A 21,594-nucleotide genomic window follows, 5' to 3' on the forward strand; every position below is an offset into this window, starting at 1 on the left:
AACATGCATTCCTTTTTTCACTAGACTAATATGTGTTTATTCAAGTGTATTAAGTCTTTTTTTCAGTGTAAACAAAGAACCATGAGGGGAATGTTAGGTCAAAGAACCATTTGAATGCATGAATGATTCTTTGCATGACCAAATCATTCTTCTCCATGATGATACATCAGTTGTAATTCTTAAAATAATTATTTCATAATTGGTTCTCTATAGCACCAAAGGGGTTCTATTGTTATCAAGTAAATATCCTTTTCCAGTACTATATAGAATGCTTTCTGCTAAAAGTGTAGTTGAAATAATCATAGCACAATGATACTCTCAGTACAGGAAATAAATACATGAAGAAAAACCCAGTTCCAGCTACTGTACTATCAGCTGCAGCCATGTCTGGTAGGACAGATTGGAGATGGGCATAAACACATCCTTATGTCACAGCGCCCTTCTCTAGGACCATAATACAGGCCTCAGAGACACAAAGCTTATTAAAAAGGAACTATATTCTTGGATGTCAGAACAGTTGCAGAAGTAGGATCTTTTGGATCAGAGAACAGAAACAGTTAAAGTGTCCCCACCTTACAAAATTACTTTAAGTCAATAAATGGTGACAATGTGATCTGCATGTTTATTTGGAATTGTTATGTGTTAAAGGAATTGATGCTTTCAAGGTCACTCCAACCATTTGTTCAGTTCCATTAGCAGCACCTCATTTATTTTAATGAAGACTTAAACTAGCTATTCCATCCAGGAGAGATTTCGAACACACATCAAATCATAACGGAATTTATATTAGATTTATTTGTATGTATTCTACTGTTTCTAGTACAAATTACACATATAAATCACAAAATTTTCTAAGATGCCGGTTGTTATTGGTTTGTAATGAGCAGTGATTCCAGATTAAAATGTACATCATGTATTACAGCAGCATAATGAGCTCAGTCACTTAAACACTCACTCGCTCATCTTTAGACTGTGGGAGGAAACAGGACCCGAACAGGTTATCAAACCCAGCCTTTTCTCTGATATGTGATTAAAGCTCAGTGATGCCTTTAAATTAATCAATTAAATGTAATTGAATTTTTATACTGTCAGACTCTGGAGATCATGACCTGAAGATAACCTTAGCGTGGCTTTCGATACAATAGACCACAATATTCTCCTAGAAAAGTTAGAAAACATGGTTGGAGTCACAGGGACGGCCCTATCATGGTTCAGATCTTACCTATCAGAATGTTATCAGTTCGTTAGGGTAAACAATTTATCTTCCACTTATTCAAAAGTGAGATTTGGAGTTCCGCAGGGGTCTATATTAGGACCATTACTATTTACACTATACATGTTACCGTTAGGCACAGTTATAAGTAACTATGGCGTAAACTTTCATTGTTACGCAGACGATACACAACTGTACATATCAGCCAAACCTGATGACCAATACAGGTTAAAGAAAATGGAGGACTGTGTAAAAGACGTGAAAGGCTGGATGTCACGGAACTTCCTCCTATTAAACAGTAACAAAACAGAGGTTCTCCTTCTGGGTCCAAAATTAGCAAGAAGTAAATTACCAGATTTAATCTTAAATCTCGCCGACTTTCCAGCCGCACCTGGATCAGCAGCTAAAAATCTCGGCGTTATAATAGATTCAGATTTATCATTCGATCAACACACAGGCGGCATCACTAGGACAGCTTTTCTACATCTTCACAACATTGCCAAGATCAGAACTCCAACTAGTCCAAAACGCCGCAGCCAGGGTCCTCACTAAAACTAGAACATCTGATCATATCAGTCCAGTATCATCACTTCATTGGCTGCCTGTTAAATTCCGTATTGATTATAAAATCCTTTTATTGACGTATAAAGCCCTACATGGTCTCGCTCCTGAATACCTGCAAGACCTTATTTCTTATTATGAGCCATCATGACCACTCAGATCACAGAGTGCTGGCTTATTAATAGTCCCCAGAATTCAGAAGGTTTCAGCTGGGGGAAGAGCTTTTTCTTATAAAGCCCTCAAACTCTGGAATGATCTTCCAGAAACTGTTCGGGACTCAGACACAGTCTCAATCTTTAAGACTAGGCTGAAAACTCACTTGTTCAGTTTAGCTTTTGGTAGGTAATGTTCCCCCTAGATAAAGGCAGCAGATCCAGGGGTCCATGGACACAGGGAATTATAGTAAACTGAGACGCTGGTGCCGTCGTCCTGCTGCTCGCACGCGGTCACTCAGGTTTGTGGACGGTGGAGCGGAGGGATGCCAGACTGTCTCAGAGTGCTGCTGTGTCTGTGTGTCCTTCTGGTTCTCTCCTGTTAGTTAAGCTGTCATAGTCAGATCTGGAGTCGTTAGCCACACTCTGGAAATGTTTACATTCCCTGTTTATGTACAAACGGATAGAATAAAACTAATTCCATCTCCCTGCTTTCTTTCTGAGTATACAATCACCCATATTGTACATTCTTACAGTCCTGTTAAAATGTTGTCTTTTCCGAAATTCTGTAAAGCTGCTTTGTGACAACATCCGTTGTAAAAAGTGCTACAAATAAATTAGATAATGTTTAATCCTTTTATCTGAGTCAAAATACAAACAATAGATTTAGTGCAGTGGTTCTCACTATTGGAGGTGTGGGGGGGGGGTGCTCAAGTGTCTTAACTGTGATCTCATCACAAAGGTCACCATCCAAAGTATGCAGCACAACAATCAGCAGCATTTGGAATCAAGTGCTGTGAACTGAACAAAAATCTAACTCTGGCTATAATCTTCAAAGGTTTGTTCAGAAAAAAAGGAACAGCATTTCAAAAAGAAGACTTGGCCATCTGATAAGCATGGGGTGGGTCTGCTATGCTTTGGAGTTGTGTGGCAGACAGTGGCTCAGGGAATGTTGTGGGGATAGAGGGAATGAAGGATTCTAAATTGATGAATAAATCCTGGAAGCTGATGTCTCACAGTAAGTAAAGAAACTGAAGCTGAAAAAAGTTGGATATTATGAGTAGACACACAACAAAATCAACACTGAATTACCCTAATAAATGAAAAATTCAGGCTTTTAAAATGGCCATCGCTATCCCCAAACATGACCTGCAAGAGACAACATACTGTCAATACTGAATGTTTTTGAATGGGAAGTGTTGTGCAAGGCAAAAAAATGAAAATAATTCCAAAAGTAGAAAGATTGTTAGCTGGCTACAAGAAACAATTGCAGGCTGTAATTTAAGCCAAAAGGTATCTGTGTTGTGTAGTGTTGACCAAAAGTGTGTCCAAACTAGCATGTGCAATATTTTAGTGTTTTTGTGTTATTTAACACATAAATAGTACTGTGCATTAAAATTTCTAGAAAATTGCCATGTTACAGTCTGTTTCATGCAGATGTGGTGGTACAAAATTACTCTGGAAAAAAATGGGTTACATTAACGTCCATTGAAATGTTTTTTCTTCTCTTATAATGTTACCATTTTAGAGGTACAAGGTTTTTTCTAACAGCATCATATTCATTGTATTGTGTGGTTTGATACAGAGAGCAGTTATGAAAACATATTAAAAGTTATCGTTAATGTTTACTATGCTGAAACTGTATAAACTAATCAACTGTATAATACTGATCAGCAAATCAACAGACTTCACTGGCTAACCTGTCTTCATTAGCAAACTAAGGCAACAGCACCAGTTTTTATTTTTTCCTTTCAGCTCCACCAATGTTATCAATTTCCTTAGCTGTCCAGCTGAGCTAGTTAGTCTCTAATCTGATGCCCTCAATTACGTGCGTGGTTTGAAAACGCTGAAAGAATGGTCTCCCTTCACAATTTCACTGTACTGTGCCTATCAGCTGCAATCAGGAGACAGACAGGTGCTCTCACTCTCTTATTACACAGTCATCCTGTTGTAACATGTGCAGAACGTTTCTTGCTGTTGTTGTGTTGAGATAAGCATTGACGTCCCTCAACACACAACATTTTAAAGCAGCATATGTTTATCATGTTTTTGACTTTCACTTGTGACATCACTTGTTTTGTGGACTCTGCCCTGTTTTGCCCTCGTCTGTTATTGTCACCCTTCTTACTCTGCTGTGTATTCTGGAACTGAGTCAGGCCTGTGTCCTGACTGCTCTCTGCATCACTAATTCTACAAGTAGAGCTTCACTTGTGTTCTCAAACCGTGCGCATCTGCTTTCTGGTAAGGACAGCTACTCGGCAGACATCGGCAGGTTCTTTGTGGAGTAGCTCATTTATTTGAATCACTAACTCACCAGCAAGCAGAACAACAGTCCCAGTAAGCTCAGCTAGTAGCCACTATCAAGGGGCTGAGGGCTGAGTAAATAACTCCAGACTCTGAGCCTGACGGAGCCAGAACTCAACACTGCAACCCTGATGGCTCCCATGTCAAATCTGCTTGTTATTTGTGTTAGTAGACACAATAAGTTTGAAGGGAACTGTTATGTATTGCTTGAAGTTAAACTGTTAAACAGTGTGTCTCAGGCGGATCTTGTGACAACAAACATTAATGACTGATTACTTTCTGATTAGTTATTCATTAGTAAATGCCTTCATTACTGTCAGATCATGTAACTTTAATGTATTACTACCTTTGTTGTGTTTTCAGCAATTTAGCTAAAATCAAATCAAATTTATTTGTAACGCTTTTTACAACAGATGTTGTCACAAAGCAGTTTCACAGAATTCCAGTAAAGACAGAGTTTTAACATGAATGTAGTGGCAAGGAGAACCTCCCTCAGAGCTGAGGAAGAAACCTTGGGAGGAACCAGGCTCACCAGGGGGGACCCGTCCTCCTCTGGTCAAACTACCTACAGAGTTATTATACTACTAATATTAATAGCAGTAATATTGGTATTAGCAATAACTAGGAGTCCATGAGAACATCAGTGTAGGGTGGGCATCTAGTCCAAGGCAGGTGGTGGTAGCTGGGCATGGGCAGCTGGTCTGAAGTGGGCAGCAGGAGGGCTCGACAGTCAGTTGTACATCAGTGTCCGGCTGGACATGTGGGGGGTTGTATACTCGGGAAAAAAATCAGGGAGAGGGAATTAGTTTTATTCTATCCGTTTGTACATAAACAGGGAATGTGAACATTTCCAGAGTGTGGCTAACGACTCCGGCAGATCTGACTATGACAGCTTAACTAACAGGAGAGAACCAGAAGGACACACAGACACGGCAGCACTCTGAGACAGTCTGGCATCCCTCCACTCCACAAACATTTACATTTACAGCATTTGGCTGACACTCTTATCCAGAGCGTCTTACAATTTTTGATCATTCCTTTTTACAGAGGTAGGCAAAGGTGGTGTTAGGAGTCTTGCCCAAGGACTCTTATTGGTTTAGTGTAGGGTGTTTACCCAGGTAGGGTGTTTACCCAGGTTTACCCAGTCTACAGTGTAGAAGGCAGAGGAGTTCAATCAATCAATCCATCTTTTGACTCGGAAGTACATTGAGGGCAACCATCAAATAAAATAAAAATAAAATCTGATAAAAAACTTAAAAATAAAATGAGAGGAAATAAATAAATAAATAAAAAGAGATAAAGAACTAAGGAGAACTAACACAAAAATAAAAGTTACGAATGAATAAGATTAAGTAAAACAGGTACAGGCTGTCTGAAGGTGGTTTGATATTAAAAGTTTAAAATGACTGAGTGACGCCAGTGAGCCGAGTTTTAGTGTGTCCTGTAGTGAATTCCAGCTGGTGCTGTGACTAAAAGCAGATTCTCCCAGTTCAGTAAAAACTCTTGGTACCTGGCAGCTGATCCAGTTACTAGAGCGAGTCTGATAATTACTGTTATTTGTATTCATCAGTGAAGTGATGTATTCTGGCGAATGACCAGAGAGTGTCTTATAAATAAAAATCAACCCGTGTGTTTCCCTTTGTACCGTTAAAGAGGGCCACCCAACTTTTGCATACAGCTCACAGTGGTGAGTCTGTACGGATCTCCAGTGATGAACCTCAGGGCAGAGCGATACACTGGGTCCAGTAATTTGAGAGAGCTGGAGGAGCATATTTATATATAACGTCACCATAGTCCAGCACTGATAGTAAAGCTGCTTCAACTAGTCTTTTTCTGGTGTGCGTGGGGAAACAGGACTGTCTATAAAAATAACCCAGCTTCTGTCGGCATTTACTGACTAAGTTATTTATGTGTGGTTTAAAACTGAGTTTATCGTCCAGCCATATGCCAAGGTATTTATATTCCGTGACTCTCTCAATAGTGTATCCTGCCAGGGTAGTAATATTTACAGTACTAAAATCAGTATTAAAAGATCTGGAAAACAGCATGAACTTAGTTTTCATGGCATTTAAAACTGGTTTGTGCTTATATAGCGCCACCTGCAGAGCATTAAATGAGCTCTGTAATTTTCTTGTTGCAGCATGAATAGAATCAGCTGAGCAATATAAAATCATGTCATCTGCATAAAGGTGAACTTTGCAGTCTGAGGATGAAGCAGAGGCAGCAATATCATTTATATAGATATTAAATAAGACTGGACACAAAATTGAACCTTGTGGTACACCTTTAGATATAGATACCAACTCTGATGTATAATTATTCAATGTCATGCACTGATTTCTGTCAGTGAGGTAGTTTTGGGTCCAGTCCAGCGCAGCTGCATCAAAGCCAATCTTTTCTAAGTTCCGTAAAAGAAGAGTGTGATCAACTGTGTCGAGTGCTTTTGTTACGTCAATAAAAACAGCTGCACAATGTTTCTCCTTGTCTATGTCTGAATAAAGATTGTTTAAAACCAGTGTCGTAGCAGAGATAGTGCTGTGACCTTCTCTGAAACCAGACTGATATTTAGATAAAACAGAATTTTCAGGAAGAAATGATTTCAGTTGCTGGTTTACTAGAGATTCTAACATTTTTGCTAAACACGACAGTTTTGAGATTGGCCTATAATTATTCAGATCTGTTGTCTCACCACCTTTATGCAGAGGAATTACATGAGCTGTTTTCCAGATGCTGGGAATTCTGCAAGATAAAACTTAAAGATTAAAAATGTATAAAATGTATTCTAAAATAATCGGGGCTGCGAGACGCAATAAAAAGGGGTCCAGCCCATCTTCTCCAGTGGCTTTTCATGGATTAATTTTAGCCAGGGCATTAGCGACTAAATATGGAGAAAATGGCTGGAGTGAGAAAAGACCATGCCTTTTAGAAACAGTAGAGCTGAGATCAGTTTTATTCAACAGGTTTGTTCTAGTCTTATCAAAGATGTGGCCAGCTGCAGCAAAACGTGAGTCAGGGGCAGTCGTGGGCTGGAGGTTAGGGAACTGGCCCTGTGACCGGAAGGTTGCTGGTTCAATCCCCAGGGCTGACAGTCCATGACTGAGGTGTCCTTGAGCAAGACACCTAATCCCCAACTGCTCCCCCCGTGGATAGGGCTGCCCACCGCTCTGGGCAAGTGTGTGCTCACTGCCTCCTAGTGTGTGTGTTCACTAGTGTGTATGTGGTGTTTCACTTGACGGATGGGTTAAATGCGGAGGTGGAATTTCCCCGTTTGTGGGAAAGTCAAAAAAGTATCGCTTATCACTTAAAGGCTTGACATATTTCCTTCATCAGCTGATCGTCAACTAAAACGCTTGTTGGAAAAAGGGGGAAATTATTTTTTAGGGAATTTACTATTTTCCAGAAGTTTTTATTTCTCAGCTGTCTAAAGGTAAGCCAATGGTCTCTCTCCCCTCAGCGTCTAGCAGTTGACCAAGCTTTATTTCTGGCCTTAAACAATGAGGAAACTTCACCCGTAAACCAGGGACTTGATCCGTCTCTGACTCTTGACTTTTTGAATGGGGCATGTTTGTTTACCACTGTTAGGAAAGTTTTACTGAAGTGGTTTAGTGCCCCATCAACATCGGAGATTTCTAGTGTAAGGTGGATTTCACTCATTGCTAAGTCAGAAAGGAAAGCTTGCTCATTAAAATGATTAAAATTTATTAAAACCACCAACCGAGAGCCTGTTTCATTCATACAACTCTTTCTAATGCATCCGATGGGACAATGATCACTTATGCCAAGTTCAAAAAGTCCTGAGGCAGTAATTTTGTCAGCTTTATTGGAGAGTATTAGATCTATCAGGGTTGACTTGGTGGGTTCTTTCAGATTTGGGCGAGTCGGTTCATTGATTAACTGTGTTAGGTTAAGATTGCCACATATTTCTCACTTCCGGAGCCGGCGAGAGCGGTAGCCTGTTAAAGCAGCTCCTGCTTACTTTCGTGTTTTCCTACTTTTTCTCTCTCTGTTAGTACGTAAGTTAGTTGTGAGTTGTTTTTTATCTTATCTGCACTATGGACACCAAACTACTAGAGTTTGCTCTGGTCCTAGCTCTTTTTTCTTTGTTTACGACCGCGTCCGGAGCCATTGTTTACAACCGGGGTCAGCTGTTGGCACTGCGCCAAACGGCAGTGCTGCCGGACGAGAGACCCGACATCCCCCGCGAGCTGAGGAGGAAGAGACGCGGGTGTCGTGCCGGAGCTCTGTGTCGGGCTAAGAGGAGACGCTACAGACCTGTTCTCCCCTCCGTCGTTATGGGGAATGTGAGATCTCTCCCCAACAAGATGGACGAGCTGGCGGCGCTGACGCGACACCAGAGAGAATATTGCGAATACAGCGTTATGCTGTTCTCGGAGTCGTGGCTAACGGCGCTAACCCCGGACACGGTCGTCGCGCTCAACGGCTTCCAGCTCATACGCGCGGACAGGACAATGGAGAGCGGGAAGAGGAAAGGAGGTGTGCTGGCAGTATTTGTGAATGATAGCTGGTGTAACCGCCAGCACATCACCATCAAAGATCAAACCTGCTGTAAGGACATCGAGCTGTTAGCCGTGAGCATGAGGCCCCTGTACTTGCCCAGGGAGTATTCGCATGTAATCGCGGTAACTACGTATGTCCCCCCCCTCCGCCAATGCTGAGACTGCCTGTGAGATCCTGCACTCATCTGTGAGCAGACTGCAGACACAGCACCCTCAAGCCCTCCTTCTCATCTCCGGCGACTTCAACCACGCTTCTCCGTCCTCCACTCTGCCCACCTTCACCCAGTATGTAACCTGCCACACCAGAGACAATAAAATCCTGGACCTGTTTTATGCCAACACAAAAGAGGCATATAGGTCATCACCCCTCCCTCCCCTGGGAAGATCTGATCACAACCTGGTTCATCTCCTGCCTGTGTACAAACCTCTTGTACAGAGGGAACCAGCAGTAACTCGCACAGTAAAGAAATGGTCTGAGGAAACTGAAGAGGCTCTGAAGGACTGTTTTATTACAACGGTGTGGGAAGTGCTGTGTGATCATGAGGAGGAGGACATAGACAGCCTCATGCACTGTGTAACAGACTATGTGAACTTCTGCGTGGAGAACACTGTACCCACCAGGACTGTACGGTGTTTCTCTAACAGCAAGCCGTGGATTAACCCTGACATAAAGGCTCTCCTGAAGGAGAAGAAGAGGGCCTTTAGATTAGGGGATAAGGAGGAGCTGAAAGCGGTGCAGAAGGAGCTGAGGAGGAGGATCCGGGAGGGCAAAGCTAGCTACAGGAGGAAGATGGAGGAACAACTACAGCAGAATAATGTCATGTCAGCGGAGTCTGGAAAGGCCTTAAAGCAATCTCTGGCCACAAGAAGTCCAACTCTCAAGCAGTAGGGGACCAAAAGTGGGTGAACGATCTCAATCTGTTTTTCAACAGGTTTGATCACTCACCCGCCCCTCCCACTACACAGACGTCTCTGCTGAAACCCTCCTGTCTGGCACTTCCAACATGCTGCTCTACCCCCTCTCTCACAACCACCCCCAGCACAACAACTTTCAGCTCACACCCACCCCCCACTGGTTCTGCTGGTTGTCGTAACACCCCGTTCACACATTTCAACACTCAGCACTCCCCCTGCTCCAGTCTGACCTTCACAATGGCCCAGGTGAGAAATGAGCTCAGGAAGATCAAGGCGAGGAAGGCTACAGGGCCGGATGGCATCAGTGCCAGGCTCCTCAAGTCCTGCACAGGTCAGCTGTGCGGGATAGTGGAGCACATTTTTAACACAAGCCTGAAGCTGGGGAGAGTACCACAACTGTGGAAAACATCTTGTGTGGTGCCATTGCCAAAAACACAGCACCCAAAGGATCTCAGCAGCTACAGGCTGGTGGCACTGACGTCACACCTGATGAAGACACTGGAGAGGCTGGTCCTTAGTCAACTCCGCCCTATGGTGAGCTCATCTATGGACCCACTTCAGTTTGCCTACCAGCCTGGCATCGGGGTGGATGATGCCATCATCTACCTGCTGCATGGAGCTCTTTCTCACCTGGAGAAGCCTGGGTGCACTGTGAGAATCATGTTCTTTGATTTCTCCAGTGCTTTCAACACCATACAGCCTGGGCTCCTGAAGGACAAGCTGGAACAGGCAGGGGTGGGCCATCACCTAACACACTGGATCCTGGACTACCTCACCAACCGTCCACAGTATGTGAGGACAAGGGACTGTGTGTCCGACATGGTGGTCTGTAACACAGGGGCCCCACAGGGGACGGTGTTAGCACCGTTCCTCTTCACCCTGTACACTGCAGACTTCATGTGCAACTCACCCAACTGCCACCTACAGAAGTTCTCTGATGACTCAGCGATCAGAGAGACGGAGAGAACAGAGAACTGATTCAGGACTTTGTGGACTGGTGTCTGCGGAATCACCTACAGATCAATGCAGGGAAGACCAAAGAACTGGTGGTGGATTTCCACAGGCGCACACATCCCCCTCCTGCAGTGAACATCCAGGGAATGGACATTGAAAGAGTGGACTCCTATAAGTACCTGGGTGTGCACCTTAACTGTAAACTGGACTGGTCAGACAACACAGCTGCACTTTACAGGAAGGGACAGAGCAGACTCTACCTGCTCAGGAGACTGAGGTCATTTGGAGTGCAGGGGCCACTCCTGAGGACCTTTTTCGACACAGTGGTGACATCAGCCATCTTCTATGGAGTGGTCTGCTGGGGCGGCAGCATCTCCACTGCAGACAGGAAGAAACTGGACAAACTGATCCGGAGGGCCGGCTCGGTCCTGGGAACTCCTCTAGACCCAGTGCAGGCGGTGGGAGAAAGGAGGATGCTGAACAAGCTAGCATCCATGCTGGAGAACGGCTCCCACCCCATGCGTGAGACTCTGGCAGCACTGGGCAGTTCCTTTAGTGACCGGCTCCTTCACCCCAAGTGTGTGAAGGAGCCCTATCACAGGTCCTTCCTTCCTGCTGCTGTGAGACTGTACAACCAGCACTGCTCCCAGTAGACCACATACAATACAATATACACTTACATTCAGAATGCGAACATTTTTCATTGTGCAATAGGCTAAGTGCAATACAGATTTATATGCAACTCTTATTTTATTTTATTTTATTATTATCCTTATTTTGTTGTAAATAGTCTAGAGATTTAGCTTTAATTTTTATTATTTATAATGTTGATAATGTTTATACTGTTTCCCGTTTCTACTACTGAGTGCCTTACCCCTGTTACTCTGCTGCTGCTGTAATACTGTGAATTTCCCCGCTGTGGGACTAATAAAGGATTATCTTATCTTATCTTATCTTATATTTCCTTTAAGTGATCGGATGCATTAGAAAGCCAGTTGAGGTTAAAATAACCAAGGACCAGCAATTCAGAAGCACTAAATTTGGATAAAAGATCTGCTAATTCCTCGACTGCAGAGTGTGGGGCAGAGGGAGGCCTGTATATCCCAATTAAAACAAAAGAGTTATTTTTTGGTACAGTGTCTAAGCCAGGTCTCTGTTAAAACGATTATATCAGGATCAGACTGTGCAGCCAGGATTTTAAGATGATCCATTCTATCTTTTTGTAGTAGGCTTCTAATATTCAGATGGATTATACCTAAACCTTTTATTTTCTTAAAACCCTCAAGACTACTAATTGGGTTATCAGTACAGTTTTCTTGGGGGTTTATGGAAATTAGAGATGGCTTAATGCTGATAAGATTATCACGATTAATAAAAACATTAAAATTATGAGGATTCTTGACATTTCTTGTAAAAATGCTGGTTCTAGGTCTCCTACTATTAATTACTACTGGTATAATTGAACTTGCATTGTAGGTCTTGAGTTGTCATTTCAAATTAAAAACAGTAAAACATTATGTCCTAAAATCTGAGCACCCAGCCTATTGGGATGAATCCCATCAGATCTATAGGAGGAGGGGCGATTCCAGAAGAGGTTAAAATTGTCTATAAAAGTCAAACCTTTGGAAAGGCAGGTATTCTGAAGCCACGTATCAAGGTTTAAAGGTCTACTAAAATGACCTGAGCCTCTTCCTAATGAAGGAATTTGTCCAGAAATAAAAACAGATTTACCACAGTCTTGTCTTGGAGGACAGCAGGCACGTGAAGTCCTTTTTTTAACCGTAATGTCAGAGACCTTTGCACCAGAGATTGAGTGGACAGCAGCTGAGCGAAGCTGAATGTTCCTGACGATTGAGTCGCCAACTATGAGGGTGGTTTGTTGAGGCCTGCGGGCCTGTCGCGGGGGTAAACGATGAGGTCGCGGCTCGGTGATCAGTGGTGTTTGATCGGCAGTTTCTTGTGGGGGTTCAGGCTGATCGCTCAGGGTGTGGGTCTGGGAGGGAGCTTGGTTGGATGGTCTTCTGGAGGTGGGGATGTCCCTCGGAGCTAAACCACAGTTCTGCAGGTCAGGTGCGGCCCGCTGCCCGGTGGAGTTTTTGGATGGAGCGGGGGTGAAGTTGATGGCTGGAGAGCTCACTCTAATGGGTGTTGTTGGAGTGGTGTCATCCAGCACTTCCAGTACGGAGAACCTGTTGTTTACACAGATCTTCCTAATTGTCGGGTGGTGGGCGGAGCACCTACCATCCCGCAAGCGTCCACCTGCAACGGACCATGGCTCGGCCTGGCTCGGCGTGGAGCAGTACACCTTCACGGCCTTAGGCTTAGCTCCGAGCTGAGGCCAGTGCTCCTCATCCCCCGCAGCTGAAGCAGCCGCTTGAGGTAGACTGCCGTCTAACTGAACGCTGATCGGCTGAGATGTTGCCATCATGGAGTCAAGGAGATCCTCATCATCTTTAATCTGGTGGAGCACCGAGATTCTTTCCTTGAGTTCCACGACCTTCTGGCTACAACCAGCTGGAGAGCTGAGTGGGGCCATGTCTTTAGACAGTCCGGTAGGTTAAAAAATAAATAAATAAATAACAAATTAAAGATAAATAACTAAAGTTAAAATAAATAAAATGTGATTAAAAGTCAACAGGCTAGTCAGCCTTGTGCTCTCTCGGTCCGGAGTTATCCACTACACTAACCAACCACAAACCTGAGTGACGGCGTGCGAGCAGCGGGACGACAGCACCAGCGTCTCAGTTTACTATAATTCCCTGTGTCCATGGACCCCTGGATCTGCTGCCTTTATCTAGGGGGAACATTAGCTACCAAAAGCTAAATTGAACAAGTGAGTTTTCAGCCTAGTTTTAAAGATTGAGACTGTGTCTGAGTCCCGAACAGTTTCTGGAAGATCATTCCAGAGTTTGGGGGCTTTATAAGAGAAAGCTCTTCCCCCAGCTGCAGCCTTAGGAATTCTGGGAACTATTAATAAGCCAGCGCTCTGGGATCTGAGTAGTCGTGATGGCTCATAATGAGAAATAAGGTCTTGCAGGTATTCAGGAGCAAGACCATGTAGGGCTTTATACGTCAATAAAAGGATTTTATAATCAATATGGAATTTAATAGGCAGCCAATGAAGTGATGATAGCACTGGACTGATATGATCAGATGTTCTAGTTTTAGTGAGGACCCTAGCTGCGGCGTTTTGGACTAGTTGGAGTTTGTTTAAATTACTGCTTGTGCATCCTGACAGTAGTGCGTTACAGTAGTCTAGCCTAGAAGTAATAAAGGCATGTACTAGTGTTTCTGCATCACGCAGGGACAGGGCATTTCTGGTCTTGGCAATGTTGTGAAGATGTAGAAAAGCTGTCCTAGTGATGCGAGAGGCAAGAAGAAGATCATTAGTTATCTTAACTAGAGCTGTCTCAGTGCTGTGGTGTGGCCTGAATCCAGATTGAAATTTTTCATATATATGGTTCTTGTGTAGATATGAACTAAGTTGTTGGGCCTCAGCTTTTTCTAAGATCTTTGATATAAACGGTAAGTTAGAAACAGGCCTGTAATTAGACAGAACGGTGACATCAAGATTTGGTTTGTTGATCAGAGGTTTGATAACTGCTAGTTTAAAAGCTTTGGGAACATGGCCCAGACTAAGTGACGAGTTTACTATAGTTGAAATAGGGTTTATAATAACTGGCAGTACTTCTTTGAGTAATTTTGATAAAATTGCATTGAGTATGCAGGTTGTGCAATTTGCAGAAGAGATAATCTTCTCTAGCTCCAGCTGTGGGAGTGGGTAAAAAGTTTCCAGGCTCTTTTCTACAGCTGTGTTTTGTTTTATATCAGCCAAGTCAGATGACGGCCAAGCTGGGTTTAATACTGTGGGTTGAATTTGTTGTCTAATATTTTCAATTTTATTATTAAAGAAGTCCATAAAAACGTCACTGGTGAGAGTTGCTGGGATTTCTGGTTCAGTACCTGCCTGATTTTGTGTGATTTGGGAAATCACATTAAACAGAACTCTAGGATTATACTTATTATTCTCGATCAGCGAGGCCAGATATGCTGAGCGAGCTTCAGTGAGAGCATTTCTATCCTCTATAAGGCTGTCCTTCCAGGCAGAGTGGAACACTTCTAGTTTGGTATGACGCCATTTCCGCTCTAATTTCCGAGCTGTTTGTTTTAAGGTCCGGGTTTTATCGTTGTACCACGGGGTTTTTTCTGCCTTATTCTTTTTATTTTAAGTGGGGCCACATTTTCTAAAGTGGATCGTAAGGTATTTTCTAAATAATCGGTTAGTAAATCTAGTTCCATTGGGTCTGATGGAGTGGAGACTGGGGTTGATAACTCTGGGAGATTTTCTATGAATTGTGGGGCGGTAAAAGGTTTTATTGAGCGCTTTGTTGAATAACGAGGGGACGTATATATATTATGGCTAAGTCGTAGCTCATATGAAATTAAGTAATGGTCGGAGATCACTTAGGTTTGCGGGAGGATATTACATAACGTATGACTACAGTCGTGTGTCGGCCCTGTTACATTTTGGGTAAAACCAACAGAGTCTAGGATTGAGGTAAATGCCCTTTTTAATGGGTCGTCTACCTTCTCAAATTGAATATTAAAATCTCCTACAATTATTACTTTATCGTTGCACACAGCCAGGTTTGCAGCGAAGTCATTAAATTCGCCCCCTGGTGGCCTGTAAATGTTAAATAATGAGAACGCCTTCTTTTTTGTGACCGGGTTTGTGACGTGAATAGAGAGGACCTCAAAGGAAGTGAAAGAGTCGCATTGTTTCTGACTGATATCGAGAGAATTTTGGTATATTATACAGACTCCACCTCCCTTGCCTGATAATCTTGGCCTATGTGCATAATTATAGCCTGCAGGCGTGGCTTCATTTAAAGCTGAATATTCATCTGGTCTAACCCGTTTCAGTGAGACAGAAAAAGTCAAATTTATGATTGCTTATAATTTCGATCGCAGACAGTCGGTTTAGCCTGTCTGTCTGCGGCCTGGTCCGGGCTCTGGACTGTCAGCAGCGCAAAAAGTACTGCACAAAAGTAAGGCAGCACCCTCCCGCGTGGGGTGGACACCATCCCTACCTATAAGACCAGGCTTGCCCTCAAAACGCAACCAATTGTCTATAAAGCCCACTTGATTTTCAGAACACCACTTGGACATCCAGCAGTTTAACGCCATAAGCCTGCTGTAGGCCTCAGCGCTGTGCCGCTTTGGGATGGGGCCAGAGCAGATTACGGCATCGGACATCATCTGGGCCTGTTTAATCACCTCTCTAATCTTACCCTTACTTACCTCAGACTGCTGCAGATGGATATCATTGGCTCCTACATGAATGACTATCCTCAAATATCTCTTATCAGCTAAGAGTGTAAGGTTGCCACTAATGTCCGGCGCTCTGGCTCCTGATAAACATCTAACTGTAACCGCTGGTGCCCCTAAAGGAGTAGCTAACTTCACATGTCGGGCAATCGAGTCTCCTATGACCAGAGTGCTTTTAACAGGCTTCACAGTGGGTGCTTCACTGAGCGGGGCAAACCTGCTTGACACGTGAATCGGAGGAGCGCGGTGTTCCGGTGGGCTAGCTTTGGCCTCAGCATTAGCATTAGCCTTAGCTTTCTGGCTAGACCGCCGAGTCGTCACCCATTCGCCCCGCTGTGAGGGCTCTAACGCCGGAGTCGAGGGGGTGCTAACTCTTCCTAGGGCACCCGGAGTACATATCAGAAAGAATCAGAACCAAACTCAATGCATTTCTGTAGAGGTTCAGGTTCAAATACACAAGCTCAAAGAACAAATACCCAGATGAGTTTTCTCAAAGTGTTATAGAACATTTATCAGTGTTAGCATAGAATCAATTCAGACTCCCTTCCAGTTCTTCTTGTCTCTGATTGAATCTCCATTGTGGATCTGCATTTGTGTCATTGTTCACACTTGATTCTGTCTGATTATGTTCTGGTATGTAAGGGAGACACAAACATGAGGTAAAACTTAACATGGATATTTTCTATAGTTTTATAGGTTTGAATAGAATGTGCTTTTAGTCATCGTCTGTTTCCATAGCAGTCATCTGCAGCTTTAGATAGCAATCAGTCAGCTATTTCTCAAGATTCATCACAAAGACCTCTTTTTGTACCATAACAGAATTAGTTTCCAATTCCTGAGTCTTACCACATACTTCAATGTTACTTTGGTGTCTATAATACTATTTTGAGGCATGTAAACCACTCACAGTGAAAGTTAGCGAGGCTAAAGTACAGCCTCCACATTTTAGGGTAAGATTTAAGTTGTGTTACAATTAAGCCTCATTAAATTATTAAGATAACTCCTTATTCTTCATTTACTTTCAACACTGCATTTTTAATGTACAGATTCTTCTGAAAGGTTTTATTATAGAGGTCATGTAAAACATTATAGTTTAATTGTACTGTTCTGATATTTGCACTTTTACTTTGCAGTCAAAAATAAATTGACACAATGGACACATGCTTTGACACCTGCTCTTTTCAAAAATCAAATTTGTAACCCTATTTCCAAAAATGCTGTGCAAAATGTAAATAAAAACTAAATGAAATGATGTGCAAATCACCCTATATTTCATTGAAAAATAATATAAAATGTAGAAGCTTAGAAATGTTATTGTTTCTTGAAAAATATATACCCATTTTGATTTTATTTTTATTTTAAAGTAAAGGTTCAAAACGTGATTGCAACTTCTAATGTTAGTTAGTTTTCAATACAAGCCCTGACCAAGACCCACATTGCTTAGTTTCTGACATGAGTAATTCAGTAGAATATGTAATCGAATACATGCAATTTTCCTCTGTTCTGTCTTATACAACTGACGTTACCAGATTTTTAAAGGACTGAACATAATCTTAAAACTTTTGGGGCAATGCATGACATATGCAGAGGGGAAACCTCACAGCCCTCTAGGCCTTCTATTATTTAATAGAATCTTGTAATTCTTCTAATTCATATTACAGTACTACTCTTGCTTTATTGTTGAATTCTGCATGGAAACAACAGATTAAAGATTACAAAGCCCAGCTTTATAATCAAGCATTGTTTTTGTCTTTGTTTGTTCATGGCTACATGTAAGTGAGCTCTCCTATTAGTTAGGGCTTCAAGAACTAAAGAGAAGCCCCACGAAAAGCACTAGGATCTGACAGCATATCAGGCAGAGTGCTGAGAGAATGCACCGCACAGCTGGCTGATGTTCTCACGGACATGCTCAACATCTCTCTGAGCACTGCAGTTGTTCCAACGTGCTTAAAGTCCCCCATCATCATCCCTGTGTTGAAGAAGTCTCCAGTGTCCTGCCTCAGTGACTACCACCCCGTTGCACTGACTCCCATCATCATGAAGTGGTTCGAGAGGCTTGTCATGAGGCACATCAAAGACCAGCTTCCTCCTTCACTGGAAGCACTGCAATTTGCATAGCGCCTCAACCGCTCAACAGATAACGCCATCTCCACCACACTCTCACCCACTTGGACAATGAGGACACCTATGACAGAATGCTGTTCATAGACTTCAGTTCAGCGTTCAACACCATCATTCCTCAACAGCTGATTGGAAAACTGAGCCTGCTGGGCCTGAACACCTCCCTCTGTAACTGGATCCTGAATTTCCTATCCGAGAGCCCTCAGTTAGTCAGGATAGGAAATACCATCTCCAGCACCACCACACTGAGCGCCGGTGTCCCTCAGGGCTGTGTGCTCAGTCCACTGCTGTTCACTCTACTGACTCACGACTGCACTGCACTGCAGCTCAAACCACATCATCAAGGTCACTGATGACACGACTGTGGTGGGTCTGATCAGCAAGAACAATGAGTCAGCATACAGAGAGGAGGTGCAGCGGCTAACGGACTGATGCAGAGCCAACAAGCTGTCTCTGAATGTGGACAAAACTAAGGAGATGGTTGTGAACAACCAACAACCAAGAGTGACCACCCCCCACTGAACATCACTGGCTCTGCTGTGGAAATCGTCAGGAGCACAGTTCCTCGGTGTCCACATCACAGAGAAACTCACCTGGCCTCTCAACGCCAACTCCATAGCCAAGAGAGCCCAGCAGCACCTCTACCTCCTGCAGAGACTCCCATCCTCATCCTCATCTACAGGGGGACTGTGGAGAGCATCCTGAGCAGCTGCATCATCGCCTGGTTTGGGAATTCTACCGCCTCAGACTGCAAGACCCTACAGCGTATAGTGAGGACAGCTGAGAAATCATTGCGGTCTCTCTCCCCTCCATCGTGGACATCTACATCACACGTTGTGTCCGGAAAGCCACCAGCATTGTGGACGAGCCCGTCCATCCCTCACACGGACTTTATTCACTGCTGCCGCCTGGCAGAAGGTACCGAAGCACCACTGCCAGACTCTGCAACAGCTTTGATCCTCAAGCAATCAGGTTCTTAAACTCACAAGGACTGAACTCACCCCCGCCCCGCCCCTCACACACACACACACACACACACACACACACACACACACACAGCGCTTTTGCTGCTCTACCTGCACTATCTGGATCATTGCTGCTACTCTGTGTTTTCACTCTTCACTCTGGTTTTTCTACCTCAGTAACTGCTGTGTTTCTGTCTGTCGTCTGACTGTGTGACTCTCAGATCACAGCAGGTTCATATCTCTGCTCCTTATTCCACGAACTCATGTTCAGAGCTGTGTCGGTGCTGCACTGTCCTGTCTGTTTACTGTGTCTAATGTCTGTTTAATTTATCATATTCATTGTTTGTAGTTTAATTTTTTGTTTGCACGCGATGTCTGCACGTTTGCACTTTGTACTCTGTGTTCCTTGTTGCTTCCTGATGTTCCTGGAGGAATGGAATTTCACTCCACTGTGTACTTCTACAGAGATGGACTGACAATAAAAGCCTCTTGACTTGACTCTTTACTTAATGCATTAGATTAATCATCAGCATAATCAACAAAATCAATGAACAATGAGTAATCAACTGATTTGATTTCCAATTACTGGGACCAGTTTTGTGAGAAGAAACATCTCTTTAGGCATCTGGAAGTTCCACATACTTTACTAAATTTTAATACAAGACAGTCTAACCATTAGATTGTAAGAAATGGAAGACAGCAGTAACAGCTCAATAACAGACCTCGCTACTGAAAGAGTCACTGGAAAACTGCTATAAGGTAAATTATTTGAAAATGTTTGACACAAGCCTCAAGTAAAAATGGAAAGTCCTTTAGAAGCTTTGTATGTCTCTGTCTAATGTAGAAAAGCCAAAAAATGTGGACTGCTGCTAGCTTAATGCAAACAAACTGTTAGAATCCCTTAGCGACACTAGCAAAAAGCTAGCAGCAGTGTAGACATAGACTTGTTTCCTCATGTTTGGACATTTGTTTCCCATATTGAAGCTCTAATAGTCATATTTCACCACTGGATATAGGACAGTAGTGCCTTTTTCTTTCTATATTAGTTGTGTGTGTAAGTTTGAACAACATTTCAGATATTATCAGTTGTGTACTATATGCTTTTCACAGGTTAATAAAAGTACATTAGTGACCTGATTTTTAATTTGAAGTCAAGACTCACCCTGGGGCTGTTTGAGGAGCCTTGGGCAGATTGGCTCTTGGACAAAGCTGGATCTGAGGAAAAAAGAAAACTTGACATTAAATCACTCAGAATTTAAGAAATCATTCTTTTGTTTTTAATATTGAACGAAAACTGTGGACTTGAATGAAAAAGTGGAATTAATCTGAGTAAATATATTTGCCTATATTGCCTAATGGAAGGGCCGGCCCTGTGTGTATGTATATATGTATATATATATATATATATATATATATATATATATATATATATATATATATATATATATATATATATATATACATATACACATACATACACTACAACTACAACGACTTTTATTCAATCTTTTCCAAACTGCACTGAATCCAGTTAAACAGGCCTAATGATGCTCACTTTGTAATGAAACATGTGGTCAGTCGGTCACTGTTCTTTAAGTGGCGATACCTATAATATGATCAGCACAGCATGCTGTGACATAATTTATGATTATACTGATACCATATTGTCATATCATCCACTTGTAGGTTCATCATTAGTGAATCAGCCACAAACAACAATCTGGTCATTCACAGTATCTGATCAGACTGATCATATCTGAGCAGCTGTATTTTGTGTGGTGTAAACATAAATCAATCATATCTGCTCTGAATGACTGCTGTATTGATCAAATGAGCTCAGTCAGTACTGAGCAGCCTTGGTCAGACTGCAGACTTGCTGTAATTTACTGATTGCCAGTCTGATTGAGCTCCACACCACTATTCACCAGAGTCTTCCACGCTTATGGGATTGTGAGTATTTGCAGGTGATGTTCACACTTCCTCCGACCAATGGCACTGATGCTCTTCTCAAGGGCATCTGTCAATCAAAAAACATTCAGCTGAAATTCAATCTTAAAAAAGCACATGCAAAGACCTGATAGCATTGCTCCTGCTGCATAAACTATTTAAGTAACTATCGCTTCACTTGTTTGAGGTGATACCCAAAAGCTTTTAATATATATATATATATATATATATATATATATATATATATATATATTTATATATATACACACATACAGACACACACACACACACACACACACACACATATATATATATATATATATATGTGTGTGTGTGTGTGTGTGTGTATTATATATAATGACGTGTGTTTGTGTGTATATATATATATATATATATACACACACACACACACACACACACACACACACATACATATAACACGTCAGCACCTTTTAAAATTAAACCAATCGCATTTTGTCATTTTGTTTGTCATCTGGCACAGAAATAGTTTGAGCAACACGATTCCGCCCTTTCCAGAGAACTTTGCTCTTTTTATGGCTGCGTCCAAAACCGCACACTATTAAACTTTACATACTAAACTGATGAATGGACTTCTG

Source organism: Pygocentrus nattereri, chromosome 17, assembly GCF_015220715.1.
Source record: "Pygocentrus nattereri isolate fPygNat1 chromosome 17, fPygNat1.pri, whole genome shotgun sequence".
NCBI lineage: Eukaryota > Metazoa > Chordata > Actinopteri > Characiformes > Serrasalmidae > Pygocentrus > Pygocentrus nattereri.